Genomic DNA, 17,397 nt, shown 5'->3' on the forward strand with positions numbered 1-17,397 from the left:
CTTGAAGAGCAATTGAAACCAATTTTTTACCAAACAATTTTAGTCAGGTGTGTGCCCAATCACTGATGGGTGGTTTAAAGCTGCCCTGCCCACTATAAAACACACACCTGGTAAGAGGTCTTGATGAGCAGCACTGCCTGATGTGCATCACGGTTCAGTCAAAGGAGCTGTCTGAAGACCTGCAATCAAGGATTGTTGATTTCTATAAATCTGGGATAGTATACAAAACCATCTCTTAAAGTCTGAATATTCATTAATCGACAGTCAGAGAAGTTGTCTATAAATGGAGAGAGTTCAGCACCGTTTCTTGTCTCCCAAGGAGTGGCCGTCCACCAAAGATGACTCCAAGAGTTCAGCGCAGAATACTCAGAGATGTAAAAAAAGAACCCTAGAGTGTCTGCTTAAGACTTACAGAAATCACTGGCACAGTTCAATATCTATGTGCACACATCAACTATATATAAAACTATGGCAAAGAATGGTGTTCATGGGAGGATTCCACGGAGGAAGCCACTGCTGTCTTTATTAAAAAATAATAATAATAAATAAATAAATAAAACACATTGTTGCTCGTTTAATGTTCGTAAAAAGGTACTTGGACACTCCACAGACGTTTTGCAAGATATTTTGTGGACTGATGAAACCAAAGTTGAATTGTTTGGGAATAACACACAACGTCATATTTGGAGGAAAAATGGAACAGCTCACTAACATCAACACCTAATCCCTACCATGAAGCATGGTGGAGGGAGCATCATGATTTGGGGCTGTTTTTCTATCTCGGGGCCTGGACATCTTGTAATCATTAATGGAATGAATTCAAAAGTTTATCAGGATGTTTTGCAGGAAAACCTGAGGCCGTCTGTCAGACAGTTGAAGCTAAAAAGAGGATGAATGCTGCAACAAGACAATGATCTAAAACAAAGAAGTAAATCAACTTCAGAATGGTTTCAGAAGAACAAAATAGTAGCCAAGTCAAAGTCCAGACTTGAACACCATCGAGATGCTGTGGTATGACCTAAAGACAGCGATTCATGCCAGACATCCCAGGAATCTGACTGAACTACAGCAGTTTTGTAGAGAACAATGGGCCAGGATTAGTCCTGATCGAGGTGCCAGACTGATCTGCAGCTACAGGAAGCGTCCGGTTGAAGACATTGCTGCCAAAGGGGGCCACAAAATATTAAATGTGATTGATCACATTGTTTGGATACTATCCTCATTAAAACATGAAAACCAATAAATGTTTGGATGGTTTTAGTTAAAGCAGACACTGTTTTTTCATCAGTGTGATTTTGTACAGTGACGAGTTAGGCTGGGGGGGGGGGGGGGGGTGCAGCATGTCACATCACACACAACCAAACATTGCTACGATGCAGGCTAACTAAAAACTACACGTTAAATGTCACACATTGTGAACATGCGATGGAAACTAATGCTCATTTTCGCCTGGTCAGGTGAAAACTGGCATTCGTCTCGTTATGTTTTAGTGTCCCAAAACACGTTTTTAGCCCGTTATCGTCATGAAAAAAATTGTTTGTTAACGAAATATTTTCGTTATAGTCATCGTTGACAAATACAACAGTGTTACCCAGCCTAGGTTTTTGTGCTTCAGTACCAGTGACGACAATAAACGTTCAATCCATTTGAACTACTTTAAAGCATCTCACACTATAAAAATAAATAAACAAATAAACGGAAAAATGGTTCCATGTGAACAAATTGGCCCTGTTGGCTCTTGAAATACGGTTATGGCGCTGGAAAGTGGCCTGTGTGCTCTGCATCCCCTGGGAGGAAGTGGCAGATGTACGTGCACACCCACTCGCCCAGTAAAAGCCAGAAGCTCTCCAGAGTCGCGTCTCAAGTCGAGCCAGAGAGCCAAGCTGGGTAATCCCAGGAGGAGCTCAACACAACCGCCGACTCGCCCCCAAATCCTGTTGGATCTTTACAACTGGAGGGAAACAGCAGGACCGAGGTAGGGGGGGGAGCATGGAGAGGTGCAGGGTTACAGCTTTGTGTCCCCAAGGGGAAAACTAGGAGAGACATGGAAGTTCACGCGACAGCCTATGATTTACAGTCCCACCATAACACACATTTTTTTAACCCCCCTCCCAAAAACACCAAAATATTCATGGTCACTGATTAACACCCACAAAAAAATTCTTCATTCACGTCGACTAACCCACAAAAAATCACTATCGGAGGTTTCCCACCCAAAAAAATCACCAGCAAGGAACACATAATTGCCCATAAATCAACAGGAAGTGACCAGGAATTCCCCTAAAATAACTAGGAAGTAACCCAAAATCCAGAGGAGTTTATCAACTGCAATGAAAATTGGTGCGTCAATGATTAATCGATCAACTCGAGTAATTCGATCAGAAAAAAAGCTGCGAATCAAATTCTGCTGCTTCGAGTATTCTTTTAATTAGAGTGGAGTTGTAATGGTTTGTTTTGAAAGTGTTTGCATTTAGTTTCCCGTATTGGCCCGAATATAAGACGGCCCTGATTATAGGACGACCCCCTCTTTTTCAAGACTCAAGTTTGAAAAAAAGACTTTTTGAACACCAAATTAATTTTTAGACAGAAAATAATTACAGTACAGCCGAAACAAATGATTACAACTATATTTGAGAGAAAAAGCATGTTATTTTGCCTCATTCAAATCTTAATATCTGAACATTTAAATATGTAAACTAAAGTGCAATCACATTTGTAAATGAATGGCTTCCGGTTTTTGAAATGTAAATAAACCAATCTATTGTGATAAAACAACAAAATTGCAATAACTGCATTAACCATCAAAGTGAAGTCGAAATGTAACTGTAGTCTTGAAACAAATCTGAATAAGGAAAACATTGCAGTAAATAAAATAAGGCAAAATGGTTAAGCTTGAGAGTAGCTGAAATCTGTCATGACTCATGACAGAACATCGCTTCAATGATATCTGGCGCCATCTAGCATCGTGAATGGGTATAATGTCTAGACCGCGAATATAAGACGACCCCTTCTTTTTCAGTCTTATTTAAATGCAAAAAACACCGTCTTATATTCGGGCCAGTACGGTAATTGGTTTGGGTGAATACATTTGCCTTCTGGTACCAACAGTGAATATGATATAACTCATTAAACATGGCTGAATTCAGCTGCTCCCTGTCAAGACCAACAAAAAGTAAGTTTTTTGATGTATTCGTAATTTAGTTTATCAGTGTATTTAGCCGTTTTTGTGGGAATATGTGTCTGAATGTTTGTTAAGAGCATTGTGAAAAAAAAAGTTTGCATTTTATAGCATTTAAGCTAGCGGACTTTTGCTATGCAAGTTGGCCGATTGCTCTTTTGTTGTACTTAGATCCTCTTTTATTCATTTTGTTCATACCGTTTGAAGCGAACCTCAGGTATTTTAATGTATTCTTAAATGAAAGTGCAATCCTGCATAGTTTGAAGAAACACTCGAGAATTTTATTTTGTATTCACATTTAATGTTCTTTTGAAGGTGCAATCTTCGCAATCCTTTGTTTTACATCTCCTAAAATGTATTCTGCAACGCATTAAATGTTCCTAATCCGATTACACGATTATTCAAACTAACTAGGCCATTGACGAGGATAGGGCCTAAGTTTGGTCTCAACATTGGTAGGGACGATATAATAGCATAACCTGCACGTAAACTTTTTGCTCGGGATGGGATATTAATAAGACCAAACCGACTGGATGAACGGGGGTCAGCGCTACATTTCTCATGAATACGAACCTCATTATTTGATATGCGAAATCAGGGGTGCTCTTTATGTCGATCACAATCGACCAGTCGATCCCAATGATAACGTGGGTAGCTCGCAGCATCCCCCCAAAATTTGTCTAATTTTTTATGTCCATATCTAATTATGATTATTATGTTATGTGTATGCTGTGTTGTGTGAGCAACATATAAGGTTATGCAGCACCCGTCTCTCTCTAAGCAGCTTCTTGCTCACGTTTTTCTGGGTCTATAGTTTTCCAGCAAAGTTTAATTAACGTTAACAGTAGAAAACACAAACAGAAGGACACTATTCTCTAAGCAGCTTCCACCACAAGTTTTGCAGGTTAGCAAGTTCACACAGTTTAATGTTATGCAAACTGATGCAGGTCCGAATTTCAGTAGCAAAATTAGTTGGTGTGGCGTCTTTTTCAATTACTTACAGTAGCTGCTGCTGGCCCAAAAAACTTCTAATATACTTCCTTTTCGAAGGGGGTGGAGTAGGCGGCATGTTGTCTACATGTATTTCTGTCGGGGCTGTGTGAGCGTGCGTGTGTGTGTGTCGGGGGGGGGGGGGGGGGGGGTCATCAGCCAATCAAACGTGCGTTTGAGGATGGAAAAAAATGGACCGGCGCATTCAGCAAGTGAAAAGTGGATAGCTCCCCGTTTTTTCAAATAAAGGGGCTTACACTCTGAAGTCACCGTGTCTCATTATCGTAATGCACATATGCAAACAATGATCCAAATGAGGGACGGCTAGCATGACTTATTTGTTTCTTATGGAGGCTGGCCTGACCGCAGTAGTATTCCAGGTTAGCAAGTTCACACAGTTTAATGTTATGCTTACTCTTGATGCAGGTTGGACTTTCAGTAGCAAAATTTGTGGTGTTTCCCCTACCTTCACAGCATTGACATGTTTTTAAATTAGTTACTTACTCCTGCTGGCCGAAAAAAAACTTCTAATATCGCTCCTATTCGAAGAGGACGGCGGCGGCGGCATGTTGTCAACATGTGTTTCTGTCGGGGTTGTGTGAGTATGAGTGTGCGTGTGTTGGGGCGGGTCAAGTCATCAGCCAATCAAACGTGTGTTTGAGGATGGAAACAATGGACCGGCGCATTAGGCAAGTTAAAAGTGGATAGCTCCCCGTTTTTTCAAATAAAGGGGCTTACACTCTGAAGTCACTGTGTCACATTATCGTAATGCACATATGCAAACAATGATCCAAATGAGGGACGGCTAGCATGACTTATTTGTTTCTTATAGAGGCTGGCCGGACCGCAGTAGTATTCCAGGTTAGCAAGTTCACACAGTTTAATGTTATGCTAACTCTGGATGCAGGTTGGACTTTCAGTAGCAAAATTAGTGGCGTTTCCCCCCACCTCCAAAACATTAACATGTTTTTAAATTAGTTACTTACTCCTGCTGGCCGAAAAAAACTTCTAATATCGCTCCTCTTCGAAGGGGGCGGAGGCGGCGGCATGTTGTCATCATGTGTTGCTGTCGAGGCTGTGTGAGTGTGAGCATGCGTGTGTGTGTCGGGGGCGGGTCAAGTCATCAGCCAATCAAGCGTGCATTTGAGGAGGGAAAAAAATGGACCGGTGTTCGGTCATTCCTTACTACGCGGCGAAACGTCCTACATACACAATGCTCAGCGCGCTTGCGCATGCAACCACACGCATGCGCACATGGGTTAGAAGCGGCGAGTACTCACGATTTTTGTTTTTATTCAGTTATTTAGAACCTTTTCACTGCCTCAAAGATATTTTTTGCATGTATTACCCTCTCATACTTTTAACCATTGTGTTTTTCGTGTTAGTTTTGAAGCAGCTGACCACATTAGTCACGTAGCGTATTCAAACAGTCCTTATTTGATATAACTACATTTAAGTGTTTTCTGCAGGCATTTTTTTTAGTAACTTATTCCTGTATGCGTCTAAACAAAACAAGTTTAGAGCGCACAGTAGTACTTTGGGTGTCAAATTCGACTAATGTAGCACGTTTCGCCGATGAAGCAGATTTTAGCAGAACACCGGTGCATTCAGCAAGTGAAAAATGGATAGCTCCCTGAGTTTTTAAATAAAGGGACTTGCACTCTGAAGTCACCGTGTTGCATTATCGTAATTCACATAATGCAAACAATGATCCAAATGAGGGATGGCTAGCTTGACTTTGTTGCTCCTTATGGAGGCTGACCTGACCGCAGTAATTTTCCAGGTTAGCAAGCTCACACAGTTTAATGTTATGCTAACTCTTGATGCATGTTGGACTTTCAGTAGCAAAATTAGTGGTGTTTCTCCCACCTCCACAACATTGACGTCTTTTTACATGACTTACTTACTCCTGCTGGCCGACAAAAAACTTCTAATATCCCTCCTCTTCGAAGGGGGCAGAGGAGGCAGCATCTTGTCGACATGAATCTGTCGGGGCTGTGTGAGTGTGTGTGTGTGTCTGTGTGGTGGGGTGGGTTAAATCATCAGCCAATCAAACGTGCGTTTGAGAGGGAAAAAATGGCACGGATAAATGTAAGTCTGAACATAATGAAAATAATTCACTAATAATGATAGGGTCAATTCTATCCTTACAACATATGGGAAAACAATATACAGTATATTACCTATACAGCTGAACTCATTATATAATGCATATAAGGCTGCTTAAAGTTTGGTGGAGACAATTTGAGCACCCCGAAATGTTGGTAGTGTTATGTCCCTACCGTCCCTATGCAAACCTACGCCCTTGGTCCAATATGCTGCCAGGCCTCCCAGTCAAAAGTGTTCATCAGTTTCACTGAAACATGACACGGTTGACACACCCTCTTGAAATAAATCCACACACAGCAGTTTCCCTGCTGTGAGACATGACGTTAAAATGTTGCCTATCGATCTGGCGCTCTTTTAATCGCCTGCCTGGCAGCCAGCGAGCGTCGGGAATGAAAAGGAATTAAAGAAGAATCCAATGCGCTGTTTAAGAAGGCTTCCATTGTACCCGACGCGGTTGGCAATCAGCTCGAGGCACCGCCGCGATCGATATACGCAAAACCAGACCTCCAACGAAAACACCTGGAGGGCGTGTTTTTTTTTTCTTTTTTCCCTGACTGACAAAAATATAACAAGTGTGAAATATCAGCGGGAATAAACAACACAGCTGTAGGACATTGCTGGGATTATGTTAACAAGGCCGCCATCTGCATGCTGGCAAACCTTCATTCTCCATGAAAGCAATCCAAGTAGATCACCAGTCTCGACTTCCTTCCCATGATGCTTTGTGGCTAGACTACCTTTCATGTTAGCCATTGATTTCTGGGCTTTAAACCTCAGGAGATTAGAGGGTTTGCATGTTTGTCCTCCTCAAGTAATATATCCATGAAAACAATTAGAAGATGTTGCAAGCTGGACAAAGTTTGTTATCAAAATTCCATCAAAGTTGTCAATCCCAGATGCAAGATTAATGCGTTTCGACCATCTTCTAGACAGAGTCGCATCTATTTTTAACAATTAGTAAATATTCTGTATGTTCCTCTTGTCCTGCAGGTTGTCGATGAATAATTTGAGCTCGAGAAAACTTCACTGCCGGGCTGCGCCGTCTCAGCGGAGGAACGGTTTGATCCTGACTGGCTTCTACAGCTAATCTATCTCCAAAGCCTGACGCGCAATTGCGTGTCAGTCAGCGGGTCGGTGGAGTGGATTGTCTTTTAGTTGCTCGGTAAAAGACGCGGGAGTGCGTCTCAGGTGGGCTTCGTGCGGGATGATGCACAACAAAACCCACGCGGGAAAAAAATCCAATCTAAAGCTGTAAATCTTGCGTCAGTCAAGAGAGGAAGATTACAAAGATTCGCAAAGTTCTTGTTTTGTTTGTCAAAGCTAGCTTGCGGTTAATAAACGACATCAATCACAAAATGAAGCGACGGAGAGACGATAGATAAGGGGAGGGTTCATAACTCGTCGGCTGCCATCGATGGCGGTAGATGTCTAATCTATTTTAACGGTCATATAGCATATATATTCAGTTATGATTCTGTTGTATTTCTGTATCAATGTAACATTAACTCAGTGGTGGCCATTGACTAAAATAGATATTCAATACATTTAGCAAGTATAACTCATTTGTGACAGTGTTACTAGTCATGTAGCATGTATAATCAGTTATGATTCTGATGTATTTTGTATCCTTAATTTCCATTTATTTTAGTACTGCTGTACTTTCAAACTGAACTTTAACCCAATGGCAGCTATTGATGGCAATAGATTTGAACTAGCTTGATTTCATTGCTCTATTTCTAGGTAGTTTTGTAACATGAAAGCGAGAAAGTTCACTTTGAAAGTAAAGTAGGACTAAAGAAAATACATGGGATTAAGGATACAAAATACAACAGAAGCATAATTGACTAGACATGCTACAAAAGTACGTAGAAGTAGCGCTACAAAATGAAGCTAGTTCAAATCTATTGCCATCAATGGCCGCCAGTGAGTTAAAGTTTAGTTTGAAACTAAAGTAGTATTAAAGGAAATACATGGGAATTATGGATACAAAATACCACAGAAGTACAGTTGGATATACACGCTACACAACTATAAGTTGAGCTACAATAACAGTAAAGTAACAGTGTCTGAAAGTAGCCCTGACCCAGCCAACCCCCTCCTCAGCTAATGGCTGAATTTGCAAGTCAGGCCTTCCTGAGTCAGGCTACTTTCTCTTTACTTGCAAAGGTTTCGCCCAATCCCCTCCTCAGGGGATTGGGTGAAACCTTCCTGAGTCAGGCTACTTTCAGACACTGTTACTTCTTACTTGACACTAAACTGCTAAACTTACGAGGATATTTTAATAATAGTATTTTAATATTTCTAATTTATTCGGATGTATTTGTTTGAATAACCTCTATATCAGGGGTCCCCAAACTACGGCCCGCGGGCCGGATACGGCCCATGCCCACATTTTGTCCGGCCCCCTGAACAATTTTTTTTTTTTTTTTAAATAGTGTTATTTATTTCCTGGCTTTTTTTCTGTGAAGAACCCAGAGAGGGTTATTTGGTTTTTATCTATTTAGTTAATAGTGTTATTATTATTTATTATTATGTTATATTATATTATATTTATTATGTTTTTATTTTTTTATTTACTTTTGTTCCTTGAAGAATCCAGAAAGGGTTATTTGATTGTGGCTTTCTGAAAAACAACACATTTTTACATTTAGGCACTCATGCAATCGTCACACCTTTTCTGTTACAAACTGACGCCAGCCCCTCATCAGAGAAGGGGAAAATGATGTAGCCCTCACAGGAAAAAGTTTGGGAACCCCTGCTCTACATGTTAAAAAACATTTTTGAAAGATCGATTAACAATTTGCTGTGGATATACATTGATATGCATAGATATTTAGAAATACTACAACTAAGCACACCAAGCAACAGTAGTAAAAAGAAAAGCACCTCACATGAAATTGCTGGGGGAAAAATGTGCAAGATTAGTAAATACCACTCTTGGTTCAGAAACAAACTATCATTCAGGTTTCATACAATGGTGTAAATGTTACATTTAATTTGAAACCAAATTAAATACTAGGCCTGCAAGCAGGACTGAACGGGCCCTCGCAATCTAGCGCAACTCGGACGTCACGCAACTCGGACTGTGTGCAGGTCAGGGTGGTGGCAGATCCTCCTCTCTAATCATCTCATTAGAACCTAACATGCTCGAAAGTCGCCTATTTACATTCCCACACCCAAGAGATAAAAACCCCTATTGGAGAGAGTACTACAAAAAAGGAGCCACTACTGAGCTGTGCAGCCAAGCCCTTATTCAAAACCTAAATTAATCTTCTAACTGGGCCAATTCGACCAAGTGTGCCAACTATTGTGGCTCTATAAGCTCCCTGAGTCTCTGAAAAAAAATATTTCCTTTAAATGGCGAACAAAGGGTCGTCACGGCAACAGACAGAGACACGTGGACATGGGCCGTAAAAAAGTATTTTAATAGGTCTTGAAACTACAATGACCAACATGAAAAGAACTGGACATGTTTTGGAAAAACAAGTGACTTTATATCGCCACTAGTTGGCGCTGTAGGGTTGATGCAAATGACCCCTACAAGGCCCTTCAGGGTATGACTCTCAACAAGCACGGGAAGTTTGGCGCAGATATCTTGTATATCTGCCGAGTTATGACTGTTCAAAGTTTTTGGAGAGAAAAATTGTTGACAGTCATTTTCACTTTCCTGTTTGGACCCCTCCGCTTCAACGAAACTTCAATATTTTTCATCAGGCACCTGAAGACAGGTCTTAAGGTTTCCCTTATGCAGGTTTGAAGTAGATTGATTTTTTCCCTTTAGAGGAGGAGTGTGTCCCGTAAAAAAGGGCATTTCCTGTTCCCACTAGGAGGCGCCAGGCACAAATGGTAAATTTTCAATCCAGTCCTGCTCAGGCTGGTATACCTCACACACATGCCAGATTTAAAATAGATTGAACGTTGTATGAGGGAGTTATCAGTCATTTTCCGAATTCGGTGTTTTGGCGAAAAAATGGAAGAATTTGGCGCCCCGCCCAGGTCAGGCTCGTGAATGAAAACACACCATTTTTATAACTTAAGATTTCATATGCCTCATGAACAGTCTCACCAATTTTGAGAATGATCAAACTAATTCCCTAGGTGCCAAGGTGTAAAATGTGCACACTGTAAATCGATAAAAAGTTCACATTCAATCCAAAATACCCGATTTCCTGTAGGATTTGGAATGTGTGTGCAAGAGACTTTTTGGAGCAGTTTTGCACAAAGTTTTGACTCTCCAAATTTCATCACTCTATGTTAGAAAAACCTAAATGGAGAGGCCTTTTTGAAAATTTCAAGGGGGCGCCACTGAGCCATTTTGTTAAATTGTTTCGTAACGTTGCAAGATTATCGAACGTTATCCAAAGCCGCATGTATGTGCAAATTTTGGTGAGTTTTTATGCATATTCAAGCCTCCAAATGTAAACTCTTACTGTGAACCCATGAAAATTTCACATTCGACCCAAAATACCCGATTTCCTGTTGGATTTGGAATATGGGTGCAAGAGACTTTTTGGAGCAGTTTTGCATAAGGTATCTACTCCCCAAATTTCCTTGCTCTATGTTGAAAAAACCCAATAGGAAAGGCCTTTTTTAAAACTTCTTTCTGTCGCCACTAGTTGGCACTGTAGAGTTGATGCAAATGACCCCTACAAGAACCTTCAGGGTATGACTCTCAACAAACACGGAAAGTTTGGCGCAGATATGTTGCATATCTGCCGAGTTATGACTGTTCAAAATTTTTGGCGAGACAAATTGTTGACGGTCATTTTCACTTCCAGTTTGGACCTCTCCGCTTCAACGAAACCTCAATATTTTTCATCAGGGACCTGAACACATGTCTTGAGGCTCCCCTGAAACAGGTTTGAGGTCAATAGATTTTTTTCCCTTGGAGGAGGAGCCTGTCTCGTAAAGAAGGCCATTTCCTGTTCCCACTAGGGGGCGCCAGGCCTAATGGGTAATATTTCAATGCAGTCGTGTTCAGGCTGGGATATCTCATATACATGCTAGAAATGAAAAAGATTGAACGTTGTATCACGGAGTTTTTAATCATTTTCTGAATTTGGTATTTTGCCCAAAAATGGCCGACTTTGGGACCACGCCCAGGTCAGACCCTTGAGTGAAAACTCACCATTTTGAAAACTTAAGATCTCATATGTCTCCTGAATAGTCTGACCAATTTTGAAGACGATCCAACTATTTTCTTCAGCGACAAGGTCTCAAATGTAAATCGATAAAATTTCACATTTGATCCAAAATTTCTGGCTTCCAGTTGGGTTTGGAATATGGGTGCAAGAGACTTTTTGGAGCAGTTTTGCACAATGTATCGACTCGCCAAATTTCATCGTTCTACGTTGAAAAAACCTAATAGGAAAGGCCTTTTTGAAAATTTCAAGGGGGCGCCACTGAGCCATTTTGTTAAATTTTTTTGTAGATTATCAAAATTTACGCAAAGTTGCATGTATGTGCAAATTTTGGTGAGTTTTCGTGCATGTTCAGGCCTCCAAATGTAAACTCAAACTGTGAACCGATAAAAATTTCACATTTGATCCAAAATATCCGATTTCCTGTTGGATTTGGAATATGGGTGCAAGAGGCTTTTTTGAACAGTTAGGCATAAGGTATCTACTCCCCAAATTTCATTGCTCTACGTTGAAAACCTGAGAGGAGAGGCCTTTTTGAAAATTTTAAGGGTCAAGGGGGCGCCACTGAGCCATTTTTTGACATTTTTTCAAAACGACACAAGATTATCGAAATTTACGCAAAGCCGCACGTTTGTGCAAATTTTGGTGACTTTTCGTGCATGTTCAGGCCTCCAAATTGGCCATTTTCATTTGCCCTGAAAAAAGAAGAATAATAATAACTAGGCCTGCAAGCAGGACTGAACGGGCCCTCGCAATCTAGCGCAACTCGGACGTCACGCAACTCGGACTGTGTGCAGGTCAGGGTGTTGGCAGATGCTCCTCTCTAATCATCTCATTAGAACATAACATGCTCGAAAGTCGCCTATTTACATTCCCACACCCAAGAGATAAAAACCCCTATTGGAGAGAGTACTACAAAAAAGGAGCCACTACTGAGCTGTGCAGCCAAGCCCTTATTCAAAACCAAAATTAATCTTCTAACTGGGCCAATTCGACGAAGTGTGCCAAATATTGTGGCTATATAAGCTGCCTGAGTCTTTGAAAAAAAATATTTCCTTTAAATGGCGAATAAAGGGTCGTCACGGCAACAGACAGAGACACGTGGACATGGGCTGTAAATAAGTATTACAATAGGTCTTCAAATTACAATGACCAACCTGAAAAGAACTGGACATGTATTGGAAAAACGAGTGACTTTCTATTGCCACTAGTTGGCGCTGTAGGGTTGATGCAAATGATCTCTACAAGGCCCTTCAGGGTATGACTCTCAACAAGCACGGGAAGTTTGGCGCAGATATGTTGTATATCTGCCGAGTTATGACTGTTCAAAGTTTTTGGAGAGAAAAATTGTTGACAGTCATTTTCACTTTCCTGTTTGGACCCCTCCGCTTCAACGAAACTTCAATATTTTTCATCAGGCACCTGAAGACAGGTCTTAAGCCTTCCCTTATGCAGGTTTGAGGTCAACAGATTTTTTTTCCTTGGAGGAGGAACCTGTCTCGTAAAAAAAGGCATTTCCTGTTCTCACTAGGGGGCGCTAGGCCTAATGGGTAATATTTCAATGCACTCGTGTTAAGGGTGGGATGTCGCACATACATGCCAGATATGAAAAAGATGGAACGTTGTGTGAAGGAACTATTAGTCATTTACTGAATTTGTCATTTTGCCGAAAAAATGGCCGACTTTGGCACCCCGCCCAGGTCAGGCCCGTGAATGAAAACACACCATTTTGATAACTTAAGATTTCATATGCCTCATGAACAGTCTCGCCAATTTTGAGAATGATCAAACTAATTCCCTAGGTGCCAAGGTGTAAAATGTGCACACTGTAAATCGATAAAAATTTCACATTCAATCCAAAATACCCGATTTCCTGTTGGGTTTGGAATATGCATGCAAGAGACTTTTTGGAGCAGTTTTGTACAAGGTATCGACTCTCCGAATTTCATCCCTCTACGTTGAAAAAACCTAAATGGAGAGGCCTTTTTGAAAATTTCAAGGGGGCGCCACTGAGCCATTTTGTTACATGTTTTCGTAACGTTGCAAGATTATTGAACGTTATGCAAAGCCACATGTATGTCCAAATTTTTGTGAGTTTTCGTGCATGTTCAAGCCTCCAAATGTAAACTCCTACTGTGAACCGATAAAAATTTCACATTCGATCCAAAATACCCGATTTCCTGTTGGATTTGGAATACGGGTGCAAGAGACTTTTTGGAGCAGTTTTGCACAAGGTATCGACTCCCCAAATTTCATCACTCTCTGTTAAAAAAACCTAATAGGAAACGCCTTTTTGAAAAATTCAAGGGGGCGCCACTGAGGCATTTTGCTACATTTTTTCGTAACATTGCAAGATTATCGAACGTTATCTAAAGCCGCATGTATGTGCAAATTTGTACAAGTTTTTGTGCATATTCAAGCCTCCAAATGTAAACTCCTACTGTGAACCCATGAAAATTTCACATTCGATCCAAAATACCCGATTTCCTGTTGGATTTGGAATATGGGTGCAAGAGACTTTTTGGATCAGTTTTGCATAAGGTATCTACTCCCCAAATTTCCTTGCTCTATGTTGAAAAAACCCAATAGGAAAGGCCTTTTTTAAAACTTCTTTCTGTCGCCACTAGTTGGCACTGTAGAGTTTATGCAAATGACCCCTACAAGAACCTTCAGGGTATGACTCTCAACAAACACGGGAAGTTTGGCGCAGATATGTTGTATATCTGCCGAGTTATGACTGTTCAAAGTTTTTTGCGTGACAAATTGTTGACGTTCATTTTCACTTTCCTGTTTGGACCCCTCCGCCTCAACGAAACCTCAATATTTTTCATCAGGCACCTGAACACAGGTCTTAAGGCTCCCCTGATGCAGGTTTGAGGTCAACAGATTTTTTTCCCTTGGAGGAGGAACCTGTCTCGTAAAAAAAGGCATTTCCTGTTCTCACTAGGGGGCGCTAGACCTAATGGGTAATATTTCAATGCACTCGTGTTAAGGGTGGGATACCACACATACATGCCAAATATGAAAAAGATTGAACGTTGTGTCAAGGAACTATAAGTCATTTACTGAATTTGTCATTTTGCCGAAAAAATGGTCGACTTTGGCACCACGCCCAGGTCAGACCCGTGAATGAAAACGCACCATTTTCAAAACTTATGATTTCATATGTCTCCTGAACAGTCTCACCAATTTTGAAGATGATCCAACTAACTCCCTCGGCGAAAAGGTCTCAAATGTGCACCCTGTAAATCGATAAAAATTTCATATTTGATCCAAAATAACCGATTTCCTGTTGGGTTTGGAATATGCGTGTAAATGCTTTTTTGGAGCGGTTTTGGACAAGGTATAGACCCCCCAAATTTCATTGCTCTACGCTGACAGACCCTAATGTTATAGGCCAATTTTAAAATTTCAAGGGGGCGCCACTGAGCCATTTTGTTATATTTTTTTGCAACGTTGCAAAATTATCGAAATTTACAATTTTCCGGACGTATGTGCAAATTTTGGTGACTTTTCGTGCATGTTCAGGCCTCCAAATTGGCCGTTTTCATTTGCCCTGAAAAAAAAAATAATAATAATAAAAAAAAAAATAATCCTTTGCAAAACAATAGGGCCTTCGCACGTCTAGTGCTCGGGCCCTAATAACTAGGCCTGCAAGCAGGACTGAACGGGCCCTCGCAATCTAGCGCAACTCGGACGTCACGCAACTCGGACTGTGTGCAGGTCAGGGTGGTGGCAGATCCTCCTCTCTAATCATCTCATTAGAACCTAACATGCTCGAAAGTCGCCTATTTACATTCCCACACCCAAGAGATAAAAACCCCTATTGGAGAGAGTACTACAAAAAAGGAGCCACTACTGAGCTGTGCAGCCAAGCCCTTATTCAAAACCAAAATTAATCTTCTAACTGGGCCAATTCGACGAAGTGTGCCAACTATTGTGGCTCTATAAGCTCCCTGAGTCTCTGAAAAAAAATATTTCCTTTAAATGGCGAACAAAGGGTCGTCACGGCAACAGACAGAGACACGTGGACATGGGCCGTAAAAAAGTATTTTAATAGGTCTTGAAACTACAATGACCAACATGAAAAGAACTGGACATGTTTTGGAAAAACGAGTGACTTTCTATCGCCACTAGTTGGCGCTGTAGGGTTGATGCAAATGACCCCTACAAGGCCCTTCAGGGTATGACTCTCAACAAGCACGGGAAGTTTGGCGCAGATATCTTGTATATCTGCCGAGTTATGACTGTTCAAAGTTTTTGGAGAGAAAAATTGTTGAGTCATTTTCACTTTCCTGTTTGGACCCCTCCGCTTCAACGAAACTTCAATATTTTTCATCAGGCACCTGAAGACAGGTCTTAAGGTTTCCCTTATGCAGGTTTGAGGTAGATTGATTTTTTCCCTTTAGAGGAGGAGTGTGTCCCGTAAAAAAGGGCATTTCCTGTTCCCACTAGGAGGCGCCAGGCACAAATGGTAAATTTTCAATCCAGTCCTGCTCAGGCTGGCTATACCTCACACACATGCCAGATTTAAAATAGATTGAACGTTGTATGAGGGAGTTATCAGTCATTTTCCGAATTCGGTGTTTTGGCGAAAAAATGGAAGAATTTGGCGCCCCGCCCAGGTCAGGCCCGTGAATGAAAACACACCATTTTTATAACTTAAGATTTCATATGCCTCATGAACAGTCTCGCCAATTTTGAGAATGATCAAACTAATTCCCTAGGTGCCAAGGTGTAAAATGTGCACACTGTAAATCGATAAAAAGTTCACATTCAATCCAAAATACCCGATTTCCTGTAGGATTTGGAATGTGTGTGCAAGAGACTTTTTGGAGCAGTTTTGCACAAAGTTTTGACTCTCCAAATTTCATCACTCTATGTTAGAAAAACCTAAATGGAGAGGCCTTTTTGAAAATTTCAAGGGGGCGCCACTGAGCCATTTTCTTAAATTGTTTCGTAACGTTGCAAGATTATCGAACGTTATCCAAAGCCGCATGTATGTGCAAATTTTGGTGAGTTTTTATGCATATTCAAGCCTCCAAATGTAAACTCTTACTGTGAACCCATGAAAATTTCACATTCGATCCAAAATACCCGATTTCCTGTTGGATCTGGAATATGGGTGCAAGAGACTTTTTGGAGCAGTTTTGCATAAGGTATCTACTCCCCAAATTTCCTTGCTCTATGTTGAAAAAACCCAATAGGAAAGGCCTTTTTTAAAACTTCTTTCTGTCGCCACTAGTTGGCACTGTAGAGTTGATGCAAATGACCCCTACAAGAACCTTCAGGGTATGACTCTCAACAAACACGGAAAGTTTGGCGCAGATATGTTGCATATCTGCCGAGTTATGACTGTTCAAAATTTTTGGCGAGACAAATTGTTGACGGTCATTTTCACTTCCAGTTTGGACCTCTCCGCTTCAACGAAACCTCAATATTTTTCATCAGGGACCTGAACACATGTCTTGAGGCTCCCCTGAAACAGGTTTGAGGTCAATAGATTTTTTTCCCTTGGAGGAGGAGCCTGTCTCGTAAAGAAGGCCATTTCCTGTTCCCACTAGGGGGCGCCAGGCCTAATGGGTAATATTTCAATGCAGTCGTGTTCAGGCTGGGATATCTCATATACATGCTAGAAATGAAAAAGATTGAACGTTGTATCACGGAGTTTTTAATCATTTTCTGAATTTGGTATTTTGCCCAAAAATGGCCGACTTTGGGACCACGCCCAGGTCAGACCCTTGAGTGAAAACTCACCATTTTGAAAACTTAAGATCTCATATGTCTCCTGAATAGTCTGACCAATTTTGAAGACTATCCAACTATTTTCTTCAGCGACAAGGTCTCAAATGTAAATCGATAAAATTTCACATTTGATCCAAAATTTCCGGCTTCCTGTTGGGTTTGGAATATGGGTGCAAGAGACTTTTTGGAGCAGTTTTGCACAATGTATCGACTTGCCAAATTTCATCGTTCTAC

General features: G+C 41.0%; 1 protein-coding gene across 1 annotated transcript in view; it reads right to left on the reverse strand.

Annotated features, from left to right (window-relative positions):
* The window catches only part of drosha (drosha ribonuclease III), a 502,261-nt gene that overhangs the window by 359,715 nt on the left and 125,149 nt on the right, over positions 1–17,397 (reverse strand). The window contains exon 4 of the mRNA XM_057823946.1: positions 108–179. The gene's annotated coding sequence lies outside the window, so the exon portion shown is untranslated. The remainder of the gene's footprint in view (positions 1–107; positions 180–17,397) is intronic.

The sequence above is a fragment of the Corythoichthys intestinalis genome, chromosome 20, assembly GCF_030265065.1.
Source record: "Corythoichthys intestinalis isolate RoL2023-P3 chromosome 20, ASM3026506v1, whole genome shotgun sequence".
Taxonomy (NCBI): Eukaryota; Metazoa; Chordata; class Actinopteri; order Syngnathiformes; family Syngnathidae; genus Corythoichthys; species Corythoichthys intestinalis.